The 22,314-nt window shown below is 39.9% G+C and overlaps 1 protein-coding gene across 3 annotated transcripts in view; it reads left to right on the top strand.

Moving 5' to 3' along the window:
• The window catches only part of MAP3K13 (mitogen-activated protein kinase kinase kinase 13), a 198,227-nt gene that overhangs the window by 45,884 nt on the left and 130,029 nt on the right, over window positions 1-22,314 (top strand). The window lies entirely within an intron of this gene.

Raw genomic sequence — 22,314 nt, forward strand, 5'->3', positions numbered from 1 at the left:
AGTGCTTAGATTTATCCTCATGTTCTTTCCAGTTGCTTTTCCTCTGCTTTAGGTTCATAGTTACAGATTCATGTTAGCAAATATTTAGCAGTCTTTCAGATGATTAAATTGGAGGTTTTGATGTTCAAAGAAATTAAAAGAATGAGAATAAAGTAGAACTTAATATCCTGTAACAAGATGTTGGGATCCAAGATTTAAGAGCAGCAGAATGTATTTTCAAAGAGGAAGAACTTTGTAAAACAGAAGTGGCAAGCAGCCTGAGGTTTCACGCAACTTCGGAGAAATCTGTTTTCTTAAGATTTGACATCTGTATGGATTTTTCAGACTAAATTCCCAGTACTATGGTGCGTAAAATGTGTTTCATATATGAAATTAGAGTTGCCGTGTTTCAGCTGTTCTGTCCTGAGATTAGGATCCAGGAACTACACATTGTTACACAAACATATTGACTTTATTAATGCAGCCATGAGAACGTTAAGGTCGCATGTGGTGTTGGAAAGGTTGGCATTTTCTATTTCCCTTTTACCACAATGCATTTTTAAAAAACCTGGTACATGACAATTATATGACTTTTAACTATATAAAAGGTCAAATTAGCCAGTAGCCTTTCTTTTTCTTTTTTTTTTTTTGAAACGGAGTCTTGCTCTGTTGCCCAGGCTGGAGTGCAGTGGCACAATCTTGGCTGACTGCAAGCTCCGCCTCCCGGGTTCAAGTGATTCTCCTGCTTCAGCCTCCCGAGTAGCTGGGATTATAGGCGCCCGCCACCATGCCCGGCTAATTTTTTTTTTTTTTTTTTTTTTTTTTTTTAGTAGAGAGGGGGTTTCACCGTGTTAGCCAGGATGGTTTCGATCTCCTGACCTCGTGATCCGCCCGCCTCGGCCTCCCAAAGTGCTGGGATTACAGGCGTGAGCCACCACGCCCGGCCTAGCCAGTAGCCTTTCAAATCACTGGAGGAGTGCTCAGAAGAGAGATTATTTATATAGACGTTCACTGGGTTTCCCCTTCCTCTGTCTTCATCTCAGACCTCAGGCTGTTTCTCTATCCTGCTTCTTGTTTCTGCTGTACTGAGCGGGAGCCCAGATGTTGGTGCTGGGCCCCAGCTGAATCTCGGTGAGATGGAATCCAGGACGCGTTGTCCTAAGGCTCTAGGGCTACAATGAACTGAAAACCTTTACTCACCCTCTAGCTTTCTGAATCTCATGATTCTAGCCTCTTGAGCTGATTAACTTCTCCAAGTCAATAGCTTCTGCTGGGCCAAGTTCCTCATTTACTTGTTGGTTGATGAGAACGAGTGGAGGGCTGGGGGGTGTCCTGGGAAAGAAGCCAGTGTGGCAGGTGACATTGTTACTAGGGAAGCAGCTATTTTTCTCATGGGACTTGAAATATTTCAGTCTTTTAACAACCTGGAAGGCCATACAGGTGTGTACTAGCCGCATCGTAACAAGCCCCTTTGAAAACAATGTTTTTAACCTCCAGTAGGTGCCCATACCATCCAGACCACTGCTCGTGCCCTACAAAGCAGCCCTCAGGATCTGGCTTTCAAGCATGTGTTTTACATCATTGTCTGCCATTGTTCTCACTCAGGTTGCTCTAGCTACAAAGGTGTTTTGCTTTCTCTTGAACACATCAGACCTGCTCTTGCCTTAGGGCAGCTGCTGCCTAGAAAGCTCTTCCCCCTCATTGTTTCTTCCCAGCCTTCATTCGGGTCTCTATTCAAATAGCTCCTCCTCAGAGAGGCCTTCCCAGACTACCCTAACTAAAATGGCACCCTACTCCACTTCCACCATAACACTTTTTTTCTTTTAACCTAATTTACCTTTTTTTTTTTTTTTTTTGAGACGGAGTTTCACTCTTGTTGCCCAGGCTGGAGTGCAATGGTGGGATCTTGGCTCACTGCAACCTTTGCCTCCCGGGTTCAAGCGATTCTCCTGCCTCAACCTCCCCAGTAGCTGGGATTACAGACATGCGCCACCATGCCCAGCTAATTTTTTATTTTTAGTAAGGAGATGAGGTTTCTCCATGTTGGTCAGGCTGGTCTCGAACTCCTGACCTCAGGTGATCTGCCTGTCTCGGCCTCCCAAAGTGCTGGGATTACAGGCGTGAACCACTCACTGCGCCTGGCCTTTTCTTTTCTTCTTTTTTTTTTTTAAGTAGCCACCTGGCAGTATTTATTTTATAAATTAAAAAATGTACATATACGTATGCCTGTGTGTGTATGTGTGTGTGTGTTGTGTATGTAGGATATATATTTGGTCTTTCCCTCTAGAATGTAAGAACTTTGTCTTGTTCAGGGCCATATTGTCAGTGCCTAGGATAGTGCCTGCTTGACATGTAGTAGACTTGGTAAATCGTTGTATGACAACTGGTGTCATTAAAATTTCTTTCCAACCATAGGAATTTTTTGAATAGATGATATATTCACATTTCCAAGACCGAAACGTATCAACTTCCCACTCCAGCCAGTCCTCCATCCATTCAGCTCCCATTCAGGGTCCCCAAACCACGGCTATTATTTTTCCATGTATCTTTCCAGAGTCTCTTGATATATGTGTAAGGAAATATAAAAGTGTAAATAGATTCTTATTTCCCTCGTTTTTACACATAACATTATACGTAATGTTCTAAATGTTTTCAGTTGTAATATATGTTGAATCTCTTTCCATGTAAGTACATAGAGAGTGTCCTCATTTTTAAATAGCTGCCTACTAATCCATTGCACGGATGTACTGTAATTTATATAACCAGTCACCTATTGATAGACATTTTGGTTGTTTCCAGTGTCTTCCTGTTGTAAACAATGCTGAAGTTCATAGCCTTGTACATGTATCATTTTATACATGCATACAGTATATCCATATGACTAAATTCCCCAAAGTAGAATTACTGGATCAAAAGGTATCATAAATATTGCCTAACTGCCTTCTTTAGGGATTGTACCAGTGTGTACTCCCCGCATTGTAAGAGTACTGTTTCTCATATCCTTGCCAACAGAATCATCAGACTTTTGGATTTTTGCCAGTTTGATAGGTTAAATAATGGTTTCAGCATAGTGTTTGTTTTTTAGAATTTACAATAAAATTTGTGTTGAAGTTTTAAAAACTAATTTTCATTTTTAATTGTGGTTAAAAATCCTATAACATAGGTAACCATTTTTAAGTGTACAGTTCGGTAGTGTTAAGTATATTCACGTTCTTGTGCAACAGATTTCCAGGACACTTCTGTCTTGTGAAACTGAAATTCTATACTCATTAAATAACAACTCTCCACTTCCTCCTCCTGCTAACTCCTAGCAACTACCATTCTACTTTCTGTTTCAATGAATGACTAGTAGCTATCTCATGTAAGTGGAATTACACAGTAATTATCCTTTTGTGGCTGGCTTATTTCACTTAGCCTAATGTCCTCAAGCCTTATCTATGATGTAGTATATGGCAGGATTTCCTTCATTTGTAAGGTGAACAATATCCCATTGTATGTATATGCCATGTCCTGTTTATCCATTCATTCATCAATAGATATCTGGGTTGCTTCTACCTCTTGGCTGTTGCGAATAAGGCCTCTGTGAACATAGATGTGCAGATATCTCTTTGAGATCCTGCTTTCAGTTCTTTTGGCTATATACCCAGCAATGGGATTGTTGGATCATATGGTAATTCTATTTTTAATTTTTTGAGGAACCACCGTACATTTTCCATAGCAGCTATACCATTTTATCATAGTTTTAATTTGTATTTCTTTCATTATGAGAGGGGTTGAGCATCTTTTCATATTTAAAATAAATGCCTTTTTCTTCTGTGAACTCTTCATATTCTTTGCCAGTAATGGAATTTTTTTCTTATTATTAATTTGATAACATTTTTTGTTCTTGTGCCCTTGAGTTTTCCAAATTTATAAGCTAGTCTAGTAGTCGTACATACAGGTATGGAATAAGACTACCTGGGTTTGAATTCTAGATCTACTAATAGCTGTGCAATCTTGATTGGACAAGTTACTGAACCTTTCTGAGCCACATTTTCGTATTTGTTAAATTGGAATAACATTGGATTGTTGTAAAGATCAGATGATGTATATTAGATACTTAGTATAGGGCTAGTATGATAAGGCAAAAACAAAAAAGGAAAAAGAAATTAAAAGATCTAAAGTGCAGAAAAGAAATAAAACTGTCATTATTAACAGATGACATGATTGTATGCATAAAAAACCTTATACAATCTATAAAAAAAACTTGAACTAATTAATGAACTTAGTAAGGCCACAGGTTAGAGTCAACATAAAAATCATACTAGAAACAATTAACAGCTAAAATAGGTGAAAATATCACCATTAAAAATATCTGGCTGGGCACAGTGGGCTCACGCCTGTAATCCCAACATTTTGAGAGGCTGAGCCCGGAGGATCACTTGAGGCCAGGAGTTAAAGACCAGCCTGGGCAACATAGCAAGACTTCATATCCATTAAAAAAAATTAAAAATATGAAAAAAATAGAAAGAAAAAGAGGCTGGGTGTGGTGGCCCATGCCTATAAACCTAGCACTTTGGGAGGCTGAGGCAGATGGATTGCTTGAGCTCAGGAGTTCAAGACCATCCTAAGCGACATGACAAAACACTGTGTCTACAAAAAATACAAAAATTAGCCCGGCATAGAGGCACGCACCTGTAGTCTCAGCTACTCAGGAGGGTGAGGTGAGAGGATCGCTTGAGCCCAGGAGGTGGAGGTTGTAGTGAGCTATGGTCATGCCACTGCACTCCAGTCTGGGTGACAGAGTGAGACCCTGTCTCAAAAAGAAAGAAAGAAAATAAGAAAGAATACCTAACACACAGGAATAAATCTTTCAAAAGAGCACAACACCTCTATACTCAAGACTGTAAAACATTGCTGAGAAAAACTTAACAACTCAGAAATAGAAAGTGCAATATATATATACCATGATCATGGATATAAATTGTTAAGGTGCCATTTCTCCCTAAATCAGTCTGTAGATCTAATGCAATCCTAATCAAAATTTCAGCAGGCAATATTGACGAAATTGACAAGCTATTTCTAAATTTTTTGTGAAAATACAAAAGATATACAATAGCTAAAACAATCTTGAAAAGTAACAAAAAGGTAAATGACTTATAATACGTGACTTGAACACTTAACTATGAAACAATAATCAAGACAGTGTGATATTGCCTTGAGGACAGGCAGATTTGTTGGTGGAACAGAATAGGGAAATCAGAAATAGATTCACGCATATAAGGTCAATTGATTTTTGATCAGGTGGCGAGTCAGTTCAATGAAAAAAGAGTAGTTTTCTTTAACATGTTGCTGAAACAATGGATTTTCTCTTTTTTTTCTTTTTTTCTTTTTTTCTTTGAGATGAAGTCTCGCTCTGTCACCCAGGCTGGAGTCCAGTGGTGCCATCTCAGCTCACTGCAATCCGCCTCCTGGGTTCAAGCAATTCTCCTGCCTCAGCCTCCCGAGTAGCTGGGATTACAGGTGAGTGCCACCACACGTGGCTAATTTTTGTATTTTTAGTAGAGATGGTGTTTCACCATGTTGGCCAGGCTAGTCTCGAATTCCTAACCTCAAGTGATCTGCCTGCCTCGGCCTCCCAAAGTGCTGGGATTACAGGCATGAGCCACCTCGCCCAGCCAACAAATGGATTTTCTTATAGGGGGAAAAAATTTCATGCCTCTCTCACTATACACAAAACTGCAATAGACATGGATCTACTGATAAATAGACATGGATCATAGATCTAAACATAGAACCAGAAACCTTAAAAAAAAAAACAGCAATCTTGGGTTATGCAAAGATTTCTTGAGCAGGACACTAAAAGCACTAACCATAATAGTACATTAAATACAATTAAATGAACTTATTGCAAGAACTTCTTAGGACCTTTAATATGTTAATGTTTCTAGTAAGAGGACCATGCAGCATTTTCTAAAGTGTTTGATCACAGAATCCTTTATTCATCTGGAACATGGAACATACTTGGAGAAGTGTTGCTTTGATTCTCTCCTCAAAATATAGTATTTTTGAGAGCTATAATAAGCCCCCTCTTTGATACAAAATAATGTAATTGGATCCCCTTCCCTTCAACAACTCGAGTAAAGAAAACCCTTCTGCCCAAAGAGCTGTGATTACACCCCATCCCCTATTTGCTGGTTGGCCAGCCAACTGTTGCAGTTACTCTAGGCTAATGTCACATTACAGCAGAATTCACCCTAGTAAGAGGGGCAAAGAGTGACTAAAGGTGCAAAGCATTTTTCATTTTCCTTGCTGCAGGTTCCATATATATTGTCCCTCAGTATCGGTGGAGGATTGATTCCACGACCTCCTAGGGATAACAAAATCCAAGGATGTTCAAATTCCTTATATAAAACCTATGTAACCTATGCACATCCTCTCATATACTTTAAATCATCTCTAATTATTTATAATACCTAATGCAATGTAAATGCTATGTGAATCATTGTTATACTTTATTGTTTATGAAATAACAAGGCCTATACATGTTCAGTAGAGATGCAATTTTTTTCCCCAAATATTTTCAATTTACAGATAGTGAGGAGGATAAGGAGGGCCAACTGTACTTGCTTGGCCTGCTCAGCCCTCCTCTCTCACTGCCTAGCAAACTCCAGGTTATTAACCCTTTGCTTCTCTGTACTCAGCTCCTATAGTCCTAGTTCCTAACTGGTTGAAGGGCTGTAGACTGACAGTCTTTATGCATTCTAGATTCTGTAGCATGCCTGGTCTCTGACTCATAGTTTAATGATGAATCAGATTCCCCTACCTGCTGTTGTTGCCCATGAACTGAAGTTTTATGGAATATGAGTTGTCACATAAGAAGTAGGAGAGGAACCAGAAGAGAGAGTAGAGGCCAAACTTCACCTTAACCAGAATTTGACCCAAGGCCCATCCTGTTCAGGAAAATAAATCTCAAAAAGAAGTCAAAATGGAATGGAATGCCAGAATAAATAGAAAAAGAAAAGAAATTGGCTGGGTGTGGTGGCTCACACCTGTAATCCCAGCACTTTGGGAGGCTGAGGTGGGCAGATAGCTTGAGGTCTGGAGTTCAAGACCAGCCTGGCCAACATGGTGAAACCCCATCTCTACTAAAAATACGAAAATTAGCTGGGCATGGTGGCGCATGCCTGTAGTTGCAGCTACTCAGGAGGCTGAGGCAGGAAAACCACTTGAACATAGGAGGCGGAGGCTGCAGTGAGCCGAGATGGTGCCGTTGCACTCCAGCCTGGGTGACAGAGTGAGACTCTGTCTCAAAAAAAAAAAAAAAAAGAAAAGAAAGTTTAAGGAAGTATCCCTATAATATTTCTGGATTGTATTTTTAAAATTGAACGACTGTTATAGATATCAGTTTCTCCTGAATGTGGAAAGCTAATAATGAGATATGGAAATGTCATCAATGTCATCTGAATAGGGCTTACTAGATAGACTATACATGACTGGAAGTTAAAAGGCTTTAACTTTAGATCTGCCACTAATTTGCCTTTTGATAGCAAAATATACCTTTTAAAGAAAAAAATTATTGCCCTCCCCTTATTACAAAAAAAGTATGAATATATGTGTGTTTATGTCTGTATCTATGTACATGTACACCAGGATCTGTCCTAGATACTTCCTCATGTGCCATCTTATTTAATCATCTGTGTCTCAGCTCCTCAACCTGGAAAACGGGATAATAATATCTCATTCTGCCTTCCTCACAGAACAACAAACGTGATTATAATGAAACAATAAAATATACTACTTTGAGCATGACTCTGTAATTTAAAGACTAAATCTTTTTTTAAAAAATTTTTAAATAAAAATAGAGATGAGTTCTCCCTATGTTGCCCAGGCTGGTCTCGAACTCCTGAGCTCAAGTGATCCTCCCACCTCAGCCTCCCAAAGTGCTAGGATTACAGGTGTAAGCCATCGCAGCCGGCCTAATGACTCGGTCTTTAATGCCATGTTGTGAGATGCGTAGCAGTGGTTTCCATAGCAAAATGATGTGATGAATCCTGGTAAAATTCATTTCAAAATACACTTGCAATACAAACTTAGAAGAAGCAACTTACACAGGATGTTTCACAGACACTCACGGAACACCTGGAAAGTACAGCAGCCTTTTCTCTAATTTTCAATAAAGGCAACACAAAGTAAACACACGCTTTACGGTATTTTATGACACATCTCATGTAAGAAAAATGGGCAAGAGAAACACTTAGGCAAATAAGTGGAGGCAGAATGCCAACACGGATGATAATGAAAAGAATTTCACATCAGAACTTGAAAACTGATTTCGGGCCTGTGTTAACATAAAATGGGTGTTTAGAAGATGAGAAATTCAACAGAAGGCATATAGGGGGTTGTAGGAGGTGAAAGGAAAGAGGCTTATATAACTCTAATACTTATTAACCTGTACCTAGTCACTGAAACTTGATCTCTTTTCTAGCAACCTGATTCTTTATTATTTATAATCAGAAGGTTTAAGAACTACTGGGCCTCACCTCTAGGCTGTCTTTCCATTGTCTGTCCAGTTTTCAGAATTTAATAATATGGTGGGGGTGGGGAGGGGACACAATAGCTCCCAAGTATCTAGGAAACTACAAATTTTCCTCACTAAAACTCCCTAAAATAACCAGGTTAACACAAACTAGGAAACAAGCTCATCAAGGAAAGACCATAAAAAGTCATTCATCGAAAAATTGTAAAGGGCTGCCTGTATAATCTATTTTCTGAAAAATGATTTGATAATGAGACCCATAGGAATAAACATGAAAAGCAATGGCCAGTTGCAGCGGCTCACACCTGTAATCCCAGCACTTTGGGATGCCAAGGCGGGCAGAAAACTTGAGCCCAGGAGTTCGAGACCAGCCTGGCCAACATGGTGAAACCCCGTCTGTACTAAAAATACAAAAAATTAGCTGGGTATGGTGGCATGCTCCTATAATCCCAGCTACACGGGAGGCTGAGGCAGGAGAATCTCTTGAACCCAGGAGGCAGAGGTTGCAGTGAAGCAAGATCATGCCATTGCACTCCAGCCTGGGTGACAGAGTGAGACTCTCTCAAAAAAAAAAAAAAAAAAAAAAAAAAGACATGAAAAACAAGTGGCTCATATGGGTGTTTTAAGAAACTGTAAAAAAGAAAATAATTTTGCTAGAACTTTTCCCAGTCAAAAGGCTCAAGAATCAAGTGTTCAAACAATGTACTTAAGAAATTATACAAGAAATGACTTAGAAGCCATATGTAGCAAGTTGGAAATTACTAACATATAAGTGGATGTTAATAGTGCTGGTTCACTGAATAAGGAAAATATTATGAAAACCTTACAACTTAGTACAGAAGTTGCCTTCATTATATAACATTACCCCTATGCCTATCAAATGAATTCTTCAATTTTGATATTTTTTATTTCTAGCATTTCTTCTTGATTCTTTTTTATACTTTCCATCTCTGTGGTCAACTTACCCATTTGTTCATGCTCCCCTTTCCTGCTACATCCTTTAACAGAGGGAATAATTGTGATGGCAGTTACATGAATCCACATATAAGTTAAAACTCTTAGAACTATACACCATAAAAAGTCAATTTTACTTGTGTTAATTTACAAAGAATGAGATCTGGCCTGTTTAAAGCAAAAATAATAACAATGTATAATAGAGTTAAGAGTGTATAAGGAAGTAAAAGACATAATAACAAGAGCACAAAAGGTGGAAACAAAATAGTGTGGTATATGAGGTATAATAAGTGTAATAAGTTAAAATTATAAAATGCTATCTCTAGGCTGGGCTGGTGGCTCACACCTATAATCCCAGTACTTTGGGAAGCTGAGGCGGGTGGGTCACCTGAGGTCAAGAGTTTGAGACCAGCCTGGCCAACATGGAGAAACCCCGTCTCTATTAAAAATACAAAAATAGCCAGGTGTGGTGGTGGGTGCCTGTAATCCCAGCTACTGAGGAGGTTGAGGCAGGAGAATTGCTTGAACCAGGGAGGCGGAGGTTGCAGTGAGACGAGATCGTGCCACTGCACTCCAGCCTGGGTGACAGAGCGAGACTCTGTCTCAAAAAACTACTAAACTAAACTAAAATAATGAAATGAAATGAAATAAAATAAAATAAAATGCTATCTCTAGAACAGTGTGTTCTCGAAGTGTGTTCTGCAGACCAGCAGCATCAATATTACCTGGGATCTTGTTAGAGATGAAATTTTTGGGCTCCGCCTAACTGAATCAGAAACTCTGGGGATATGGTACCATGATTTGTTTTTCTGTGACTGTGATGCATGCTAAACTTTACAAAACATTGCTTTAGAGCAGGGGCTGGGAAATTTTTTTCTATAAAGGGCCACATATAAATATCTTCAGGTTTTGTGAGCCATGTAGTCTCTGTAGCAACTACCTAACTCTGCCATTGTAGCACAAATGCAGCTATAGACAATAAATAAATGAAGGAGAGGGGCTGTGTTCTAATGAAGTGTTATTTATAAAAATATGCAGCCAGCTGGATTTGGCCCATGGGCTATAGTTTGTCTACCTCTGCTTTAGAGCAACTATTCACACACAGATACAGCTAAAATGGTGAAAAGAAAATAAAAGGAAACATTAAAACATACAGACAGCCCTCACTTAGTTATATGGGACTATAAAAATGATCATGCAAGCTGAAACTATGCAAAGCAGTTTTAATAACCAATGGGAAAAATTATGATTGTTTTGTGACCTTTAATTATTTCTCTTTTTTTGTCAAAATATATTTGGTAAGGGGTGGAGGGGAGGTGTTTTATTGACTGGAAAGATGCACCAGGGAACTTTCTAGAGGTTATAAAAATGTTTTAGGTCTTGTTTTGGGTGGTGGTTACATGAATGTATGGCATTGTCAGCATTATACTGAGCATGAGATTATGAATTTCATGTATGTAAAGAATATATAATCAAAGATTTTTTAATAGTACAAAAGGTGTGGAATAAAGTATGCAGTTCACATTAGCTGACATTCTTATTGCAAATAAAACCTGATGTAATCTATGGGGTACTTCCCTGTATCCAAGGAAAAGAGGCAACAGGGCACTGTAGGGAGAAGAAGCAGTGAGGCCATGCAGCCTAACAGGTTGGGAGAAGGAGCAGTTGCATTTGACTAGAGTGAATATTAAGGAAGTGGCAGGAAATGAGGACAGAGAAGTTGCTAAAGACGCATCAGGAATGGCTTTAGGTACCAAGTTAAGGAATGTGTACTTTATCCTGAGGATGATGAGAAACTTCCCTAATATATTTCAGGGCTTAAGTGTCCCTTTTCTTCTTATAAGGACACCAGTCATTGGATTTAGAGCCCATCTGATATGGTTGGCTGCGTCCCCACCCAAAATTTCATCTTGAATTGTAATCCCCATAATCCTCACGTGTCAAGGGCGGGACCAGGTGGAGGTAATTAGATCACGGGGGTAGTTTGCTCTATGCCGTTCTTGTGATAGTGAGTAAGTCTCACAAGATCTGATGGTTTTATAAGTGTCTGGCATTTCCCCTGCTGGCACTCACTCTGTTCTGCCATGCTGTGAAGAAGGTGCTTGCTTCTCTTTTGCCTTCCACCATGATTGTAAGTTTCCTGAGGCCTCCCCATCAATGCGGAACTGTGAGTCAGTTAAACATCTTTCTTTTATAAATGATCCATTCTCTGCTATTTCTTCATAGCAGTGTGAGAAAGGACTATTACACCATCCTATCCAGTCTGACTTCATATTAACTTAACTAATGTAATACTTTATTTCCAAATAGAGTTACATTCTGAGATTCTGGGTAAATGTGAATTTTGGGGGCATACTATTCAACACACCACAACACCAAATAGTGTCCCCGCAAAATTCACGTCCACCAGAACTTCAAAATGTGACCTTATTTGGAAACAGGCTCTTTATAGATGTAATTAGTTACATATGAGGTCATAGTAGTTAGGGTGGACTCTAAATCCAACAACTGGTATCCTTATAAGAAGAGGAGAGGACACACAGAGAAATATATAGGGAAGAGGACCATGTAAAGACAGAGGTTGAGACTGGAGTGAAGAAGCTATAAGCCAAGGAGCATCAAAGATTTCCAGGAGCCATCAGAAGCTATGAAGAGGCAAGGAACGGTTTTTTCCCAAAGCATTCAGCAGGAGCATGGGCCTGCCAACACCTTGATTTTGGAGTTCTAGCCTCCAGAACTGTAAAAGAAAAAATTTCTGTTGTTTTAAGCCACCAGTTTGTGATAATTTGTTGAAGTATGCCCGGGAAACTAATGCAACGTTTAACCCACATTCTGCTTTCTGTGTTAAGCCTGTGGTAGTGGTTTTAAGGCATGTCTAAATTTTCTTTTTTATTCCTCCCTTTAAGAGGTATAGCCTAATTCCTCTCCCCTTGGGTGTGGGCTGGACCTAATGACTAGCTTCTAATGAATAGAATAAAGAAGGAGCAAGAGGCTTCAAGTTTCCAGCCTTGGAGACCAGGTCAGCAATTGGCAAACTATAGTCCACAGGCTGACTGCCTATTTTATAAATAAAGTTTTATTGGAACACGCCATGCCTATTTATTTGTGTATTCTATGTGGCTGTTTTTACATGACAACTGAGATGAGTAGCTGTGATACAGACTATAAGGCATACAAGTCTAAAATATTTACTATCTAGCACTTTAAGAAAAAGTTTGCCAAGCCCTGAACTAGGTCATAAGAAGCACTGCAGCTTTTTGCTTGCTGTGAATAACTTGCTCTAGGGGAAGCCAGCTGCCTTGTCATGAGGAGACTCAGATGTCCCTGCAGAAAGGCCCACGTGACAAGTAACCAAGGCCTCCTGCAAACAGCCATGTGAGTGAACAATTTTGGAAGTAGTTCCTCCAGCCTTCAGGGGACTACATCCCTGGTCAACTGCTTGACTGCAACTTAATGAGAGACCCTGAGCCAGAACCACTCACCCATGCTGCTCCGAGATTCCTGCCCCTCAGAGACTGTATGAGATAATAAATGTTAGTTGCTTTAAGTTGTTACATTTTGGGGCAATCTGCATGCTGCAGTGCACAAGTAATATACTCATCTGTCCCTTCTGCAGTTTTCAATGCAACCTGCAAGCTGCTCTATCTGTCTTATCTATGCCACAGGCTTTTGCTATTTTAGAAACATACTGGAAAACGAGACTTTTATATAAAGAAACTCCAAGATGACGTAGACAAGACTTTTAGGAAACAAAGGACATTGGAAGGCAAGAATATTTTCATAATTCTCTATCTAATACAATACTAGATATGATTATTGCTACTGATATTAGGTCTATAAATCATGCTTGAGTCACCAGGCAAGATGTTTGTTATGTTACTCACTATTATTTATACAAAAAGGAGTATTAGAGTATGCCATTATAATCTTTATTAAGTGCTTTTTGTAAATGTTTCCTGTAAATGTAAAGCAAGTTGTCTCTAGATGGAATAGTGTGAAGTTCTGTAGGTGTATTAATTTTCTCTTACTGCGTAACAATATAATCACAAACTCAGTGGCTCAAAACAATACACATTTGTCACCTCAGTTACTGGGCATGGCCTAGCTTTGTCCTTCTCTGAGGGTCTCACATAGCTTCAGTCAGGGCTGCGTTCTCTGGATGCTTAACTGGGGAACTCATAGACATAAGTTATTAACACCATTCACTTCCTTGTGGTTTTAGGGTGTGGTTGTAGTACCGAGAACTACAGTTTTTTTATTTTGTTTTTTTCTCCCTGTTGGCTAAAGTCTGCCCTTAGGTCATAGAGGCCACCCACATTTCCTTGCCACGCGGGGTTCCCCAACATGGCCACTAGCCTCCTTATAGCTAGCAAGGGAAGGAGAGACTCCAGACAAGTGCTCCAGTTTTATATAGCATATTCACATATTACGTGCATGTAATCATGTTCATCCCAGCACCTTTTCTGTATTATATTGATTGGAAGCAAGTATTACACTCAAAGAGGGGAATCACACAAGGGTGTGAACACGAGAAGGTAAGGATCATGAGGGGCACCTTAAGAGTTTGTCTGCCATAATGGGCCTGGAGATTACGCAAATCATACTTGCAGGGTGGAATTAATGCCTTATCAAAGATGGTTTCTGTACCTAAAAAGGCAACGGAGTGCCTTGTTTTTATTTTTTTCCTCCTCTGTGCTGCAAACGGACGACTCTCAGCAGGGTATGTTTATTTATTTATTTATTTGAGACGGCGTCTCACTCTGTCGCCAGGCTAGAGTGCAGTGGTGTGATCTTGGCTCACTGCAACCTCTGCCTCCCGGGATCAAGTGATTCTCCTGCCTCAGCCTCCCGAATAGCTGGGACTACAGGCACGTGCCACCATGCCCAGCTAGTTTTGGTATTTTTAGTAGAGATGGGGTTTCACCGTGTTGGACAGGATGGTCTCGATCTCTTGACCTCTTGATCTGCCCGCCTTGGCCTCCCAAAGTGCTGGGATTACAGGTGTGAGCCACCACACCTGGCTGGATATTTTTTAATGACTAGAAATGGAATAATAAAAATCAGGAGGGTAAAAGATATACATGATCCCAAAACATACCTTCAAACTGGAATGTACTGTAGCTAGAAACAGCTTGGCATGCAGCTAACTAGATTTACCTAAGCAAAGGCTTCCTGCCTGTAAGGAGCCAAAGGTGCTATTTTTAGGAGCATAAAGGGAACCCATTTCCAGGAGATCAAAGATACAGTGGAAAAACATTTATTATTTGTTCCAGTAAATGTGATGGATCACAAATCTACCTTGCTATAAGATATGCATGGGTTCATTCATTTAGAAAGTTGCTATTGAATGTTTCCCATACGCAAGGCCCTTTGCTAGGTGCTACCCAATTTTGCATATGTTGATGGAGTATGTCTGTGGGAAAGAGTGCCACCATCTACTGTCTATAGCTGCTATGGGTCTGGGAAGAGGCATAGAGGCACATGTGCCTAGTATCTGCTAGTCCTGGTATATAGTGTTTTTTCAAGAAGTTTGGTGGTAAAGAAAAGGGGAGTGAATAGATAAGTCAGAAGGAAATTTTGAAAAGGAGAGACATGGACAGGCTTATAGGCAAAGGAGAAACCCAGCCAATAAGAAGAGACTTGATGATCTGTGACAAAAGAATCTGTTAGATAATAGGTGCTCAGTTAATTATCTTACCCCTCTCCTTACACTGTTTCTCCTCACTTCTTTTTTCTTAAACATATATTACCCTGCTCTGCTATACGCTATACATGGCAGTAGATACCAAACTGAATATGCACTTAACCCCTTTCCATTTATGCCCCATCCAACTTGGAAATATCATTAGCCATTTAATAATCACTTCCACCCCCCTTATCAGCCTTTGGTCCTTCCTCCTCTGACTATGCCCAACACAGAGTACCTCCTTATTCGTATTTTCAGCTACCATGTTGATTGCTTTGCATCCTCAGTTAGGCCCTCATGGCTGATTGGTGGCCTTTCATTTCTAGCTACTGTTTCCCACAGTGGCTGTCGAAACCTCTCTTGCTCCATAGAATCCCAAATCTGTCACCTTTTCCTTTCACCAGGTGATCTGCCTTCTATAATGTTATTGGAAATGGGATCTCGCAACTTCATTTCTACTAATCTCATAATTTATTTTTTTTTTTTTTTTGAGACAGAGTCTCGCTCTGTCGCCCAGGCTGGAGTGCACTGCAACCTCTACCTCCCAGGTTCAAATGATTCTCCTGCCTCAGCCTCCCAAGTAGCTGGGATTACAGGCATGCGCCACCATGCCCAGCTAATTTTTGTATTGTTAGTAAAGACAGGGTTTCACTATGTTGGCCAGGCTGGTCTTGAACTCCTGACCTCAGGTGATCGCCTGCCTTGGCCTCCCAAAATGCTGGGATTATAGGCATGAGCCACTTCACCCAGCCCCATTTCTACTAATCTCATCATCTTTTATTGCCATCTGCACTTTTCTGTTTTCTCTCAAAAAAGTATACACACACACATACACACACACACACACACACGTAAACACATACACCTTCTTCCGGTTAAGGCTTTTCATTCCAAATCCTCCCACCTCCTCAATGTATATCCCAGCTATGACCATCCCTCACTCTAGTGAAAAGACACACTATCTATTACAGCACAGTGCAGGGGTCCCCAACCCCCTGGCCACTGACTGATGCTGGTCTGTGGCCTATTAGGAACCGGACTGCATAGCAGATGAGCAGCAGGCCAGTGAGCTAAGCTTCATCTGGTATTTGCAGCTGCTCCCCATCACTTGCATTATTGCCTGAGTTCCCCCTCCTGTCAGCTCAGCGGTGGCATTAGATTTTCATAGGAGCAGGAAACCTATTGTGAACTGCACATGTGACGGATCTTGATTGCGTGCCCTTTATGAGAATCTAATGCCTGATGATCTGTCATTGTCTCCCATCACCTCCAGATGGGACTGTCTAGTTGCAGGAAAAAAAGCACAGGGCTCCCACTGATTCTACATTACTGTGAGTTGTATAATTATTTCATTATATATTACAATGTAATAATAGAAATAAAGTGCGCAATAAATGTAATGCACTTGAATCATCCTGAAACCACCCCCTCCCATCCTGCCTCCTGAATCCATGGAAAAATTCTCTTCATGAAACCGGTCCCTGGTGCCAAAAAGGTTGGGAACTGCTGGCATAGTGTATTACAGAATCATTTTCAGGCTATCTTGCTTAAATTAGAAGGGAAAAAATTGTAACAAGTTTTGTTTTTGTTTTACCTCACATACCTATTATTTATTTGTGGTGAAATATTTAAAATCTATTCTAGCAATTTTCATGTGTGGAATACATTGTTATTAACTATAGTCACTGTGTTATACAAGAGATCTCCTGAACTTATTCCTTCTAACTGAAATTTTGTATCCTTTGACCAACATCTCCCCAAACTCCCAATAACGTGTTTTCTTAAAGTTAAAATAATTTGGTTAAAATAGCAGTGAACATTTCTTATCTTATCAATTTTTGTAACTTTTCCCAAAAGCAATACATTTGTACTTCACAGATAATCTAGAAATTTATACTAAAAGAGAAGAAAATAAAATCACCAGTCTCTCTATATCCAGAGATAGGTAGGCATGATATATGTGTGATCTGTATCCTTCAACCTTCTAGTCATCTATACATGTTAGATCACCTGGTATCCATTATTGTGTGGCCTGCCTTTTTTCACACTTTGTCATGAATATTTTTACCTGTTCCTATACATTTTAGTATACAACCTGTAAAGGTTTTAAGTGTTCTATTGAATAGTTTTATCATAATTTATTTAATACCTTCCATTGTTAGGAGTATTATATTATTCCCAGTTATTTTTGTTTTAAACAATTACGTGATGAAGTCCTTGTAGCTAGATCGTTTTGCAAAGTACTGATTATTTATTTAGAATTAACTTCTCAAACTTGAATTTTGGGTCAAAAGATATCTACATTTTAAGCCTACTGATACCTGTTGCCAAATTGTACTTCAAAAAAGATGCAGCAATTATTTAGCCATCAGCAGTGTATAAGAGTATCTATTTTGCTATACCCTTTCCAAAGGGTGCAGCATTTTTTCTGTGAATTGCTTGTTCATGACCTTTTCCTCCTCCTCCCTCTGCCTTATTAGTATGCTTATCTATCTACCTTGATAATTTTTGAACTCACATTTGTTCAAATTAGTAAAAGTGCATTTTGCACTTCATTTTTGTAATACTTTTGAACTGAGGTGTTCATAACACAAAGGAAGTTTTTTTGTTTTTTTTTTTTTTTTTTTTTTTTTTTTTTATACAGAGTCTCACTCCATCACCAGGCTGGAGTGCAGTGGCGCAATCTCGGCTCACTGCAACCTCTACCTCCCAGGTTCAAGCGATTCTCCTGCCTCAGCCTCCTGAGTAGCTGGGACTACAGGTGCCCGCCACCATGCCCAGCTAATTTTTGTATTTTTAGTAAAGACAGGGTTTCACCATGTTGGCCAGGATGGTCTTGATCTCTTGACCTTATGATCCACCCACCTCAGCCTCCCAAAGTGCTGGGATTACAGGCATGAACCACTGCGCCTGGCCGAGATTTGCTTTTATATATTGGACAGACTACAGATTATGTATACAGATACAGATATATCAAGGTGTAGCTTTACAAAGCCATTTAATACTGTTCTGTGTAGCTTACTCTATTTCTTTATACATCTCTATTTATTTCTTATACATTGCCTTATTGATCATCATTCAGAGGCCTGGAATAACTAATAGTTTAGTTAAAAGTAAAGCATGACATTGATCTCAGTCTACTTGTCCGACTTATAAATTATTTTTTAATACTAGCCCATTTTCTCTTTCACATTTTTAAAACACATTTTTTAAGTTTGCAGTAGATGGCAGCAGCAGAAAGCATTCTTTCATTCGATTGAAAATGTCACCAGGCATTTTGAGGGAACAATACAAAAGAACTTGCCCTAAATGTGAAGAACTTGTGATGGAGGCGATTTCAGAAATATCAATGTAGCCAGGCATGGGGGCTCACACCTGTAATCCCTGCACTTTGGGAGGTCGAGGCGGGTGGATCACCTGAGGTCAGGAGTTTGAGAACAGCCTGGCCAACATGGTGAAACCCTGTCTCTACTAAAAATACAAAATTAGCCAGGTGTGTGTGGTGGTGCACACCTGTAATCCCAGCTACTTAGGAGGCTGAGGCAGGAGAATTGCTTGAACCTGGGAGGCGGCGGTTGCAGTGAGCCGAGATTGCGTCATTGCACTCCATCCTGGGCAACAAAAGCAAAACTCCGTCTCAAAAAAAAAAGAAAAGAAAGAAAAGAAAAAGAAATATAAATGTAGCATGAAATCGGTGACTATTTTATACTCCAACTAAGCAGTGAGCTCCAACAAATAATCTCCTGGGAAAAATGCATTTATTTTTTCAAACGTTGCATTGTTTACTAATTACAGTATATTTTACTGGTTTTCTGGAATTCTACTTTTTCCTCCTACCTCTCTTTATATTTACTTATAGTGGAAGCCACTTCAAGACACCAGCCTCTTTTCTAAACGAATGGCCTTTTGAAGATGACCATTTATTATGGAGCCTCGAGTAATTTAATGAACTAAAAACACATCTAAGAAAATGTGGCCTTTTTAGGCCACTGCTTCCATTTTGAATGATATTCAATGGAGCTTCATTTTGCTCATTTTGAAATTTAGGCCCAATACATCTCTTGAGTATTTATAATAGTTTTCTGTAGATCATAACATTCCCCCTAAAGTTAGACAAGCATTTTCTGTAATTCACTCGTAACAGGAGCAAGCAACACTACCATAGGGGACCTGTGGACATGCTTCTTTTCTTTCCAAACTATACTGACAGGTGGATATTCTGTCCCCTAGACCACAAGGAGTGGCTATAAGATAGGCCTGGCCAGGCATGGTGGCTCACGCTTGTAATCCCAGCACTTTGGGAGGCCGAGGCGGGTGGATCACAAGATCAAGAGATCGAGACCATCCTGGCCAACATGGTGAAACCCTGTCTTTACTAAAAATACAAAAATTAGCTGGGCGTGGTGGCAGGCACCTGTAGTCCCAGCTACTCAGGAGGCTGAGGCAGGACAATCGCTTGAACCCAGGAGGCGGAGGTTGCAGTGAGCCGAGATCGCGGCACTGCACTCCAGCCTGGCGACAGAGCAAGACTCTGTCTCAAAACAAATAAATAAATAAATAAATAAAAGATAGGCCTAGTGGTTATGGGTTTTGAAAAGAAAAGAGGAGCACTTGGTACTCTGGCCGGTTGAAAGCTAATGGTGATTTCAAAGGCAGAGAAATCAGATTGTTCTGAACTAGGAACAAGCAGCAGCTATAAGCATATGGTACTGTAATCAAAGGCTTCCATTTCTACCTATTCTTTTTTTTTTTTAATTTTAGATTCAAGGGGCACATGTGCAGGTTTGTTACATTGGTATATTGTGTCATGGTGGGGTTTGGGCTTCTATTGAACCCATCATGCTAATATTGAACTTAATACCCAGGAGATGCTTTTTCAGTCCTTGCTCTCCTCCCTCCCTTCCTCAATGTCTCTTATTTCCATCTTTACGTCCATGTGTCCCCATTGTTTAGCTCTCACTTATAAGTGAAAACATGCAGTATTTGGTTCTCTGTTTCCGCATTCATCCACTCAGGATAATGGCCTCCAGCTGCATCCATGTTGCAGCAAAGGACATGACTTCATTCTTTTTATGGGTCTGTGGAATTGCATGGTGTATATGATCTACCCAATCTTAAGACTGTCTCAAAATGAGAAAGAACAGATTGGGATTCAACTAACTGAAGATGGTCTGGAGTGGTTTTCAAAAACTGTATTTTGGAGTGAAGAATTTTTTCACCCTTAATTCCATCCCAGCCCAAATTCTGTATGTGAGATGTATTAAGAAAGGAAACTTTCCAGTTCTAGACTGTAAGCTTCTTCAGGGCGAGGACTGTGTATTTATCATCAGATCTCAGCTCAGTGCTAGCACATACCAAGTGCTCTGAACTGTCTCCTGAATGAATAAATGAAGTTAACTGCTTTATAGTGACTCTTTCCTTTCATGTCTCCCTAAGACTCCCCTTCTTTTCATATGCTCTTAGCATGCTGTGTGCGTACACTGCAGTAGGCAGGAACTCTTTCTCCTCAGCAAGGACACAGCTTAGAAGGCAGGTTTCTGGTAAAGAATGTCTATTGTTGGTTAGTCAGCACAAGGGAGACCCTGGGGCCAAAGCCTTCTGAGGTGGTTTTTAAAAGATTAAAGCATCAAAATTTTCCAGGCCACAGAAAAATAGAAATTTTTATAAGAATTTAAAATATATTTCCAGACCCTAGCATGTTTTATTAGGTTCAACAGAGCACTTATGAATTGATCCAAGGATTCTTGAATCGTATTTTCTATATTTCCAAAGCACTTCTGTTATCACGACTGCTTCTATGACACTTTCTCTTTTTTTGAGATGGAGCTTTGCTCTTGTTGCCCAGGCTGGAGTGCAGTGGCGCGATCTTGGCTCACGGCAACCTCCGCCTCCCGGGTTCAAGCGATTCTCCCGCCTCAGCCTCCTGAGTAGCTGGGATTACAGGCATGCATTACCATGCCTGGCTAATTTTTCTTATTTTTAGTAGAGACTGGGTTTCACCATGTTGGTCAGGCTGGGCTCAAACTCGCGACCTCAGATGATCCACCTGCCTTGGCATCCCAAAGCGCTGGGATTACAGGCATGAGCCACTGCGCCTGGCTTCCTATGACACTTTTATGACCATTGTCACTTATATCTTGTTGGATCTCTGACTATAATTGCTTGGGTCCGTGTTTCTTATTTGTTCATCCTTGTTTTAATCATACTATATGGTATGCTAGTATTTTCTCTTATGTTACATTTCAGATACTTTTGAGACAAAATGTGTGATTTTTCAATAAGATACCATCTCACACCAATCAGAATGGCTATTACAAAAAGTCAAAAAATAACAGATGCTGGCAAGGTCACAGAGAAAAGGGAACGTGTATACACTGTTGGCAGGAATGTAAATTAGTTCAACCATTGTGGAAAGCAGTTTGGCAATTTCTCAAAGAACTTAAAACAGAACTACCATTCAACATAGCAGTCCCATTATTCTGTATACACTCAAAGGAAAATAAATTGTTCTTTCCTAAAGACACATACATGCATATAATCATCATAGCACTCTTCACTATAGCACAAACGTGGAATCAACCTATCAACAGTAGACTAGATAAAGAAAATGTGGTACCTGTACACCATGGAATACTACACAGCCATAAAAAAGCATGAGATAATGTTCCATTTAGCAACATGGATGGAGCTGGAGGCCATTATCCTACGTGAACTAATACAGGAACAGAGCACTAAACACCACGTGTTCTCACTTATAAGTGGGAGCTAAACATTGAGTACGCATGGACAATAGACACCAGGGCCTATTTGAAGGTGGAGGATGGGAGGAGGATGCAGACTGAAAAACTACCTATTGGGCACTATGTTTATTACCTGGGTGATGAAATAATCTGTACACTGAACCCCCATGACACACAATTTATCTATATAACAAACCTGCACATATATGCCTGAAACTAGAATAAAAGTTTTTTAAAATGTGATTTTAAAAATCTTGTTGGCTTTCCTTTAGAATTGAGGACAGTTTTCTATGTCCCAGGATTACCGAGTGAATGTTAACTGACTCTGCCAAAGAAAGAGGCAGTGTTAGTGGTCACTGTTATCCACAGATGGGATGATGTCATGCAAAGAAGATCCCAGGAGACTGGTAATCAATTCCTGGCTCTGCCATGAATTC

The sequence above is a fragment of the Gorilla gorilla genome, chromosome 2 (assembly GCF_029281585.2).
Source record: "Gorilla gorilla gorilla isolate KB3781 chromosome 2, NHGRI_mGorGor1-v2.1_pri, whole genome shotgun sequence".
NCBI classification, from domain to species: domain Eukaryota; kingdom Metazoa; phylum Chordata; class Mammalia; order Primates; family Hominidae; genus Gorilla; species Gorilla gorilla.